The 11855-nt window shown below is 46.5% G+C and overlaps 1 protein-coding gene across 1 annotated transcript in view; it reads left to right on the forward strand.

The window, feature by feature from the left end:
• Positions 1 to 300: 300 nt before the first annotated feature.
• IKZF1 (IKAROS family zinc finger 1) overlaps positions 301 to 11855 on the forward strand; it is a gene marked incomplete at its 3' end in the record, with an annotated part of 88601 nt that continues 77046 nt past the window's right edge. The window contains exon 1 of the mRNA XM_082845852.1: positions 301 to 451. The remainder of the gene's footprint in view (positions 452 to 11855) is intronic.

The raw sequence follows: 11855 nt of genomic DNA on the forward strand, positions 1-11855 counted from the left end.
CGCGCGCTCGGGCCGGTCGGCCGCAGGTGTCTGAGCGCTGGCCCGCGGGGGCGCGGAGCGGAGCCCAGGTGCGCGGCCCGTGGGCGGCGCTGTGCGCGCGGGACGGGCCGACCGGCCGGGAGCGCGAAAGCCTGGTGGCGGCCGGCGGGGGGTGGGGAGCGCAGAGGAGAAATGGGGAACAATGCGAGTGAGCAACTTCAGGAAGTCATTGTGAAAGAAAGCTGGGAAGAGCTGGGCGGCCGAGCGAGCCGGGCGCTCTGACAAGTGCCTGCGCGGCTCGCGCCCGGGGCGGCGTCTGCGGCGACGGTCCTGGGTCCCCGCGGAGCGCAGCCGAGCCCGGGCGGGACGCTTGGCCACGGCGAGGGGGCCGAGCAGGCGAGCCCGGCTCCGAGGTTGCTCTCGGCGCCCGAGGATCGGTCTTGGACTCCCAGAGTGCGACGCACACATCCACGTGAGTGTTTCCAGGTAGAATTTCCGTAGGAAAACTTGGATTAAAAAAAGAGAGAGAAAGAAAGAAAAGACGAGGCGGTTAGATGTGTAAGTCCTGGTTTCGCTCGGGTCCGCCTCTCCTCTCTGGGGACAGTGGGAGCGCTGACTTTTGTCAAAGCCTGGGCCACTTGGTGCTGTGACTGCAGGTGCAGGGCAGGTCGGCCGCGGGACACCTGTGAGCCGCCCCGCTGTCCCCGTGGGGAGGACACCGTGGTCCCTGTCGTGTTTAAATCGATCTACGCTTATATAGTGAGATCACGGAAGTCAGCCTTTATAAAGTCATTCATAACGCGCTTTCTTTTCTTATTTTTGACGTGAGAGCTTTTTGTTTATACTGTAAAATAAACAGATCGAGTCTGAACTTGCTTTCCGCAAAATCGGAATTATCCCGGTTTGAAAAGTTGGTAGTACTTTTGCCGAGTGCCGTTTTGGCTGTCAGGTTACGAAACCCCTCGGTCAAAAGGCGTCGGGTTACTTGCGACTGTATTTGAAACGTGTTTGAAAAATTCGTCAAGGATCCTTGGTGATTCCTAAGGAATCTCCTGAAGGTGCGATTGTTTTTTCTTCTAAGTTGGAGGCACGGAGTGTAGCATCTGGAGAAGCAAAAAGGGTTACGATTCGATTCGCAGGGTCTGATCCGGCACTTCCAAATGCAGCTTTCAAATGCAGTTCCCATTCTCTCTGGACTGCAGCCCCCGGAGTGAATGTCAAGGCCCTGTGCTTCCCTCAATTTCAACACTCAAAATTCCCCACCCTGCTCCCCACGGGGTATTTCAGCTCTGAGGTACCTTATTTTAAACTTGGAAAGACAAACTGGTATTGAAGAAATATCTCCTTAACCTTCTGTTAAAAGTTAAAAAAAAAAAAGGAAGCTGAAAATATTTAATATGCATAATATTTAAACTTTCATGGAAATTTCAGTGATTTTAAGGATTGGTTCACTTTGGTTGAGGGGAGAGTGGAACCTGCAGGAAACGGTCTGAGCCTCTTGAATTCACTGCTTTGTTTGAAGATGTTTATTTGATGAGGTTATTTGGATTCATCTTTTATATGGGATTTTTAAAGTAATAATTCAAGTATTATGTATATTATATGTGTTGCAATTGTTTCAGTGACAAATTAGATTATCTGATATGTGGCTTAAAATTTAAGCAGTCACAGATATCTCTAACCGGAAGATTACTTGCTTACATTCCAGATTATACAGAACGTGTTAAAAAATAATTTGTGTGCACAGATATAAATAATGATGTTGCATTTAAAAATCCTATACAACTTGGGTTTGATATAGTGTATCCGATTTCAGAACTTCCCATGGTCATACATGTTTATACCTTTTTTACATGGGAAAATAATATGTTTCCTGGCCTCAAAGTCCACCAGAGCTGAAGACCAAAACATGTCACTGAGTTAAATGGTCAGGTTTTCTTCCCGTCCTGTTTCTTGGTGATAGTTGAAGGCAGCAGTTTCAGAAACTCCTCCTTGCTTCTTTAATTCATCAATATTTTAATAAAAGTGCTACATCTTGGGAAACTACATATCCTCGGAAATTCAGGAGCATCGTAACAATAAAAGCCCATCATCACGGCCTCCTGGGATGAGCCCACAGGTCCGTGAATCAAAGTATGTTGCATTTGGGTCTTTTGAGAAGTATGTCTGAAGTCTCCTGAGAGAAGGTAACCAGTGGTTTCCTTGCAGCCATTTCCCTTGTTGAAAATTAAGATCACAGCCAATTTCCTGGCCAAGAGGCTGCAGCCAGTAGTGCCGGGACCACTGTGTCTTCCTCACTGGAGGCCTAGATTCTGAGGATCGTGGTTCTTTGGTTTGGGGATCTTTTCCCCTTGGCTTGAATTTGTGTGTCTCACGTTGGGTCATGTGTAGGAGCATATTGTCAATATAAACGTCAAACTCTTGAAGTTTGAGAGGACCTGGTGTATATATACAGTCTACTACATGCCATGCTGTGAAACACCTCCACCCCACCTGTCCACGTGTCGTGTGTACCCTTCACAGTTACATGTGTATTAATAAATACAGGAAATAAAGACATTATGTGACCATATGCACACAGACACACACAGGGAGTACACACAGTGTGGGGAGAGACGCAGGGGGCAGAGTGGGAAAGGGTTATAACATCAAACACACCTGACCTGAGTACGAAAGCCCCTCCTTTTTGGGTTTTGGTTGGTTAGTTTGATTTTTACCTTTTACTAAAACAAGACAGCTTTTCCTGCTTGGAATGGTGAATTTAAGCATAAGTGACGTTAGTACTCTGGGTGTCTGCCTCACGTATTTGCAGTTAACCCAGGATTCATCAAGGGTAGCGGCGTTCAGAGGCGTTTTTGTTTCTTTTTCCCGCCTCTAATATTTGTCATTATGAAATACTTTCACTACGAAATAACTCTTGGTTTTGTTGCCTTATTTGAATGGAGACTTATATCAGTGAATCCAGCTCACAGAGAGCAACCCTTTGGGGTTGACTGACAGCCCTTGCTATTTCTCTTTTTTTTAATTATTATTTTTAAAGTTTCATTGAGGCATAGTTGATTTACAATGTTGTGCTAATTTCCGCTATTTCTACACACATTTTTGGGTGCTGTGACTCCCACTTGTGGCCATAAGACCTTGCCCCTCCAGCCCTGATGGTTACCGTTAGTCCCTGTCTGGTGTCGGTCCGTTTGTACCTGCAGAGCCCTCAGGCATGTGTGTGGCATCATTCCATGTCACTGGAGAAAACACAAGATGTAAAAGGGACAAGTGACCCATCCTTTGAGGCTGACAAGGGGAGAACCGTTGATCCAGTTGACACCTTGAGACAGATCATTTTGGTTTTGCTCAGAACAGGCACATGTACACGTGTGATCCAGACCTTGGGCAGGTTGCATTTCAGAGCATAGGCATTGCACACACACACACACACACGCACACACACACACACATTTAAAATCCAGATGAGGAGGGAGACAGGGGTTCATCAGGGACGTGGGCCTCCCAAAGCAGACTCAAGCCACACCAGCAAAACTGGTTTTATCATGGGGTCGACCAGATGCCCACCCTGGTTTCTCCATGGAGACCTGGCATGTTGTTGTTCTTTGCAGTGTAATAAATGACTCTGCACTGCAGGTTATCCTTCGGCATCTCCTGTTATATATGTTCACGTCCTTCCCTTTTCAGTGTCGTTGCTTTAATAGCTTGTGTTTGACATCGCTTCGAAACGTTTGATGATAGTCTAACAAATATTTGTAAGACGTTAGGAAACATTAAAAGTGAAATGCTGCATTAGTACAAGTGAAACAGAGCAAACAAGAGAAGCTTTGCAGAGAGCCCCAGGGTGGAGAGGTGGGCAGGGCCCACCCTGCTTTGGTGTGTATTTGGTTGGGGGCCAGGAGTCACTCCTGAGAAGGGCCTGGTGGGGAGGCAGCCCAGGCCTCCTCTGCAGGAAATGGCCTCATCCCTTGAGTCCGTCTTTTTTTCCTTCTCCTGTTTTGCTGCAATGAACAGGTGGGTGGATGCCTTGGGTGCCTCCCATGATCCACCTGGGGATGAACTGTGAAAAATGGTGAAAACCCCGAGTTCCAGGCCTGGGGGCCACCTGCCTTCCCCACCACAGGCCTGGCTCTGTCTTCCTTCTCCCAGGGCCGTTTGTTTCTGCCTTTGGGGTGCTCAGAATGCCTGTTGACTAAAAGAGGTCCCGCTCCCACCCGCCACAAGCCCGCCAAGTCAGACGTCCTAATCTGTGAACCCGTTTTGGTCAGGACAGGAAGCACGGGCTCCCTTCCTGCCCGTGTTTTCCTGAGAGAAAACTACCTTCCCTCCTTTTTTGCATATTTGGCAAATGGGCCCACCTTCCTCTCCACCCCAGTGGAAGGCGAGGAGGGCAGTGACGAGGTGAAGGAGACAGCAGGGTCCCTTGCAGGTGGCTGAGTCCAGGGGCTTCTGCGCAGCTCAGGGTCCGAAGGCCCCAGGCCTCCAAGGTAGGACTGGGGGGCAGCCCCCCTGGGTCTCCAGGGGCCACAGGCTCCTGGGTGAGATCGCCCATTTCTTTGCTGCTTTTCCACAGATGGGATGTTCCCAGCGTGCACTCTCCTCCTTCCCAGGGCAGCCTACAGCCCAGCCCCTGCCTGGCACCCCTCCCGTTGTCTGTCCTGGGTGATGGAGAGCCTCATTACCTTCCATGTGCTCTCTCTGCTTTCGGGGGTCCCCGCTTCACCTCCTGATGGCTTACGGCACAGGGCCACGGCTTAACGAATTGCTGAAGCTGGGCCCCAATGAGTGGGAAAGCTCCTCCTTCAGCTTTTCTCATTCAAGTGTGCAATGATTCGTTTTTCTTCAGCAGTCAGCTCACTGCTAAAAGAAATCTGACTCTCTTCCTGCCATGTTCGCGCCAAAAGTGAGCTCTCATGGACGTGCAGTTGGTGCAGGGCTTCTGGGGTGTGTTGAGGGCATGTGCAGTGTGCGAGGGTCCCAGCTTTGTTATTTCATCCCTTCCCTCCCTCCTTCCTCTCTGTCTCTGCCTCTGTGTCTCCATCTTCCTTCTGTCTCTCATGTGTGGGGTTTTTGCAGAGACGACTAAGAACTGCATAAAGAATTTGTAAATGACCTTGCACATGCTGAAATAGACTTCTGGGCTCCATTGTGGAGTTCACATGCTAAAATTGACACTCTAAAGCTTTTTTGGGCAGTTTGAAACTGTCTCAAATTGAACAAGATGGTTTGGATTAGAGTCCTTTTCTAAAGCTAGGGGTTCCACGGCGAATATTGATTCATCAGTTTTTGGTAAATTTTTGTTCTTACATCAAACTTTCACTGGCACACTTGGAGCATATGAAATAGCACGTGAGACACCTCCTTAGACCAAATGGGGAAAATGTTTAATTTAGAATCTTTAGGAGAAATGAAAATGAGGGATTGATCTCTTATAAGCTGACTTTGGAGGCACTCTGAAATGAACTCCGGTGCTTTTAATGGAAACTAGAGAGAGCCGGCGACCCCCTGCTGTGAGCCCCACTTTGAGCCTGAAAAAGTGACCTTTACTTCCTCCTTTGTGCTGGGTTTTGTGTAGGGCAGTGATATTCAAAGAGATCCACAGTGAAAACATATTGATAAATTGTGTATCCTACTTCATTAAATTAAAAATCATACTGCTAATTATCTCAGGTGGTTAGAGATAATTGCAGTGAATTACCATTTAAAAATGGTTTAGAAATTTCTAGTGCATTTCTACCTGCGTTTTCTCACTTCTCTCTGGAGTTGTGTTTGTTTAACCTGAATTTCAAGAATTTTCAGTTTAATTTAGAGCAGATAGCCTTTTGTAAAAGAAATGTAATTTACTGGGAAAAAAAAAGTAAAACATTGAAAATAAATAATTTAAACTTATTTAAGGGCTGCAGAAAAATCTGACTGTAGTGTTTAAAATGAGTTTTCCTATATTTTGCTCCCTTATGGATATGAGCATTTTCTGCCTGATTATACATAAAGATGTGCTGATTTTGTAGGCCTGAAAACGAGGAAGTTGTAAGCCTCTGTGAGGTTCTACTGACGACACCCCCCCCCTCCCCCTGGGTTTGCATGAGGACATTGTGGGCTGAAGGTTGTGGATGACAGAACGGACACCAAGCAGTCCTTGTTGGGCCTGATACCCACTCGGAGGGCATATCCATATGGACCTTGTTACGTGTTCTGTTATGTTGGGCATTTTGTCCTTGGGATCCTACAAGGTTTGGGTTACAGGATAGCTCAGCTCTCTGTCACCGAATACAATGGAAATCTAGAACTTTCTTGCTCATTTGGTCCAACTAAAGAACCCATTCAGAATATCAAGTGGTATTCTTCTGTGTGATTATTTTAGTTACTGTCAGTAGCAATCACTGTTACCAAATCATTGATACATTTGTACTTCCTTTACCCTTCTCAGATACAACTGAACTTGACTTCAGCTGACCCATTTGAAGCTGGGGTGACCAAAGTAAATTCCCAAAGTACTGAAGCTGCTAAGGGATTAAGCTGCGATTTAAGGAGCCTGATTTTTGAATTTACATTCTGTGTACTATGAACTTGGTTTTGAAAAGTGAATAGAGATGATTTTTTAAGAATTTTTATAAGAAGTTACTTCGTTTTAATTCATTACAGCTGATAATTTAATTCATTACAGCTGATAATTTTGGGGTGTTGTAGACAGAACTGATCTCAGAATGCAAGTCCTTCAGGGAGAATTTCCCATTAACCTGGAAACCACATGGCCTTAACATGGAGAGTCAGCCATCAGGATGTCTGCACCCATTTCTCTCTGGAGCCAGCATCCTATGATGCTCTGGTAGACATTTTCTCTCTCTGTTTGCATCTAGATTTGTAGCTCTTGTTTCCCCACCAGCTAGGCGGGAGAGACTTTTCTAAATTTAAAAAAAAAAAAAAGAAAAGTTATGTGGTAAACTGGATGGTGTCCTCGGTGGGAAAATCAACAATAGCTTTTCAGTTGTTGTTGATAAATAGATATGTATGGATTGCAAACACTGGGTATTCCTGTGGGGATTAGCATAATTTTACTTCCTTGGGTCTAAATGACATAAATATAGCTTTAAAAAGAAGTCCAATGGCCTTTGTAGAAACCTCAGTATGACAGGTATGTTTTTCGGAGTGTTATGAGTAGACACGTGGATTTTGCTACCGTATACAGTTTTAATTTTGAATTTTTCATGTCCACATAAAACTTCACTGCTAAGAAGGCAAGAGGAGATACTGTATTCATGACAGCATCTTGCCTTGCTGAGTAAAAAACTGAGTTCATATTGTAACTTTGTATTTATCTATTTTATAAAAAATGAAAAAAAATCTTTGAAAAATAATAGGAACACAAAAACTATTCCTGGGTTCCTCTGTCTCTTCACTTTGTAATGACAAGAGATCAACACTTATGAGAATATCCATGTAAATCATTATTTTGGTCCAGTTCCTACATTTTTCTTTAAAGATGGAGATGTCAATTTTGTTGCACAGTTGCTGGCCAAGCATGAAGTCTTCTAAAATTGGGAAGAAGGTAGAAGAAAATGATCTAAACTTAGACTTTTTACTTAAGTGATGAAGTGTAAAAGGCCATTTATATTTGAGGAAGTGACTTAGGAAATGGCCTCTGATGACGGCCAGAATCAGGAAAAGTCCTCTAAAAGAGTATGTAAATTCTGAGTGTGTCTGCCTCTCCCAGGGTTGCTGAATAAACAGCAGTTACTGTTAGTAGTTTGAGAGCCAGCGTACAGGGGTGCACACATGAGCAGGTCCAGACACACAATAGTTGTGCAGTGCTGGACCTTCCTGGGGCACCTGAAACCCAGCTCTGGACCTGTTTTGAAAGCACAAACTGTCTCCAGCTCCGTTTTCTGTATTATTTTCTGATTTCTAATATTTCGCATCTTTTTTCCTGCCTCACTTCGAGACAGGTGGCTCCATGATGGCTTTTACAAATAGTCTCACGGTTCTTTTCATTCTGTATTAAATCCCTCCTCACTAAGAATGTTTTCAGACTGCAGGGTTTTCAGCTGTTTTTTGAAGAGGCTTCCTGAGTTCCCCCTGACCCTTCCTCTTTTGCATATCAGTTCCTCCCCCTAGAAAAAAAATGTTGAGGACAGAATTGCACATGGGAGCTAATTTGCGCTCAGAAAGCAGGTTCACAGCAGAACAAACCGCTGGAGGAAGAGTTCTCTGTAGCTCAGTTTAAAAGAAGTGTGTGTGTGTGTGTGTGTGTGTGTGTGTGTGTGATTGCCTCAGTTAAATATGGGGGAAGGGGGGTGTGAAAGCCAAATTGGATTCCCTGCCATCCTGTTTAAATCTTGTTTTTCATTGTTATTTGCACCAGCCCTAATCTCTGTGGAATAATCATGAAAATGTGTAGATTGGCAGCTAATTTTTGAAAAATGAAAAGACTCAGAAATGGAATAACTGGGCTCCGAAGTTGTTACGTTCTCCCGACCTGTTTTGTCAAGTTGTTAGGAAAACCTCTACGGTCCCCAGAACCAGACACAAAGACCCTGCATACTGCCTTTGCTTTCTCTTGGCAAGTTTCCTTTTTTAAGAGACAGTGTAATTCACAGTGATAGGGTAGATTTGCAAAAATAAAATCTACCAGTCTGAAGATCAAAAGACTTTCTCTCAGCAGGAATAATGGGTTTTATTAAAGAGGTCTGTGACCTGAAACTTTTTAAATAGATTATAGGCTTGGCCCGTGTTCCCCCTTCAAAATAAGCGTCATTGAGATTATAAGGAAATAACCCCAAACGTAACTCTAGTGCAACCTCACTCATCAGGGAGGAAAATAACCAATAGCATCCATTTGACCAGATAACCAGAATTTAACTATATTGTAGAAGTTTTGTGATGAAGTTTGCCTTAATTGCAGGGTATTACAAAGAACATGCTTATTTTCTGTGAAGATACAGGTAACACCCATTCCTTATCCATGTATACATTTAACATTTGGGAGCGCCGCCCGAGTGGTCCTGGGTTCAGATCTCAGCTCTGTTGTCTGTGTAGATGTGTGGCCTTGGGCAGAATACTTCTTTCTTAGCCTCGGTTTTCTCATCTACAAAATGGAAAGAATAATATGGATTATGTATAATAAGAAGAATACAGTTTAATTGTAAGGATTAAAGATGCGCACTTAGCAAATGGGGATTGAATGCTAGATCTACAGTGGACACTCTGCCGGGCGCTCAGATAAGACAAGAAGCCAACGTGGGTGGTGTCCAGGCCTGTGGGGATTATAGCAGTGAAATGCCAGGCGCGTGGTAGTTGCTTCAAGAAAGCGAACTAACCCCGGTATCGTTTCCTTTCCCTCTTTTTCTGGCATATATAAGGCACTCAAGAAAGGCTATGAAATATTTCTGGACAGAAACTCACCCACGTGGTTCATCATAGCACATTTGTTGTGCTGTGTACTTAATTCTTTAATTGCCATTAATCAGGGCGGCTTGGAGAGTCATCAGATTGTGGTTCGTGACAAGCGTCTGGCTTTTCATTTTGACCTCATTAATCCAGACTCACCGTTTCGGGTTATGGAAAGGCCCTGGCACCTCAGGGAAAGTGCTGTGAGGGGAGGCGGCTGAGGAGGGTCTGGGGACCCCTGCTCTCCCCGGCCCTTCCCACCTGCGTGGTCCTCACAGGCTCCTGCCGAGCCATTCTTCGAGCTGCTTGCTCTCCGGCGGGTAGAAATGGGGCCACTCGTCCTGGAGACGTGCCCGGGCTCCTCTCTCGGAAGCCACGACTGCCCAGGGCTGTTGGGTGCTTGTCCCCGGGGAGGCGTCCAGGTTCCAACCCCCGTGGGTATGGGAGGAGGAAAAGAAGGCGAGGTCAGGGAGGGGCTTCCAGAAGGTCTTGCTGTCCTGGCCACCGTGGAAGCAGGATGCTGTGGGCCTTCTTCCATCTTGTGCTTGGTCCTCACTGTTCCCCTGTTCTCTAGGCTCCAGAGGTACGGTGGGGAGAGAGATGGGCAAGTCCTGAGCAGCAGCAGGGGAGTGACGGTCCTGACCGCAGGCTGTGCCTCCTGAAAGGACAGGCCCCGCTGGCTGCCCCTTATCTCTGCATCTGCTTCCCCGTGTGCGGGATTCAGGGCTGCTCGCTCCGAAGAGACAATAAAAGCGTTCACATCTGTAAGAGCCGCCCGGTGACGGTAATTTCCTGAGATAGTTGTGTTTTCTGCCATCAATATGTTGGCTCTGGCCTCAAATCACTGGGGCTCCCTGTGCAGAGCAGAATATGGCCATGTTCCCGTGAAATAAGTGTTCCCTCTGGCATCTCCCTTTACAGGCCTGCTGGCCTTCGTTTGGGTTTAGGTGAAGGTTTGTGAAAATAAGGTGTGAAGTCACTTTTGTGATAAACTCCCCTTCCTGACTGCAAGCTCTTTTGTAATGAGATCAGATCAAGTCCCATTTTCCATTTGACACTGGGCACGGCTTCCACGAATCTAAACAGAAACGCAGAGCCTGGGCCGTGCCTGTGTTCCCGGAGGTGGGGTTATTTCACTGTCCCCTTTGAGGCCCTTCCAGGCTGCCCTTTGGCAGCTCCTTGGTCTTGGAGGGGGTGGCGTTTCCTCTCCCTCAGACAGTTTTCCATTGTCGGATTATTCCTTGGTCTTTGCCTAAAAGCAAAGTCACTTTTACAAAAAGCTCACTACTTTTTAGTCCCAAGAGATGCAAATTTCGACTTTGGGGAAGTTTGAGGGAGCTTGTCAAGCTACGCCCCGAACCACCGTGTGATGTCAGACAAGACAGGCCACGGAATCACAGGGCCAGCGTGGACTGTGCCCTAATATCTTACGAATCTCAAAACGATGATGCCAACAAAACATTCGTCCAATCAAGGGGGGGCAGCCCGTAAGCACAGCCCCAGGACTGTAGTGGCTGCAGGACCACACATTGTGGGTCCGTGCAGGGTTGGTAGAGAGTGCATTTGGAATTCTAAGTGAGTCTGAGGACCTAACAGTTCCACGTGGGGGTTGCAGACATTCAGTGAAAATGGAAACAGGCCTGTGACAGGGATCCTGCATCCTCTGATCACTGGGGTCGGCTGCCTACCGCGCCCACTGTCCAGAGCACCGATGGACACTGAGGCAGGGCTGGATCCAGGAGGGTGCCCTTGCCCTGCCCCCTCGGAACACACAGGCACCCGCGCCCGCCCAGCAGAGCCGGGCCTGGGTCTTAGCCACAGGCCCAGAGCATCCTTTGGCTGCTTTGTGACATGTTCTCACATCTCCCCACCTGAAGAGACCGGTGCACCAAGGGGAGCCGGGAGTGGGTAGATTTTGCCCCGACAGTGAACCCAGAGGGTCCGTAGGGTCCGGTGGGCTGGAAGGCACCTTCTCCGGCAGGGCTGGGGTGGGGGGCCATCAGCTGGGCCTTACGAAACATCTTCTCTTTTTACTCGGAAATTACTTGACTATACAGTAGGGTGTTGAGGAAATCAGTCCCTGCCACTGAGCAGTGCGTGGTCATTAAAACAAGAATGTCGATGCATATTTGTCAATTAAAAAGACACGTGTAGTAGTAAATGAAAAAACTGTTTTATAACAGTTTGTTTGGAATATGTTTAGTGTCCTGTTCTTCTAAAAAGTTCTGTGTGTACACACACACCCACACATACACACACAGAAAAAATGTGAGTAGTCCTAAGGAGTGGAAATTATGGGCATTTACTTGCCTCTGTGTTAAAACAGTTGTAAAATATGTATCACTCACGTAGCAGAAAAAAGTTCAAAGTCAACAAAATAAAACTTGGGAGTTAGAGTATCATTTGTTGCTGCAACATTTGAGTTCTATCTACTGTACGTCGCCCCGTCAATACGGGGACGCTTTAGAACTGGTTTGTGATATTTCACTGTA

This window comes from Leucopleurus acutus (genome assembly GCF_964270905.1).
Source record: "Leucopleurus acutus genome assembly, chromosome: 9".
In the NCBI taxonomy this organism is placed as follows: domain Eukaryota; kingdom Metazoa; phylum Chordata; class Mammalia; order Artiodactyla; family Delphinidae; genus Leucopleurus; species Leucopleurus acutus.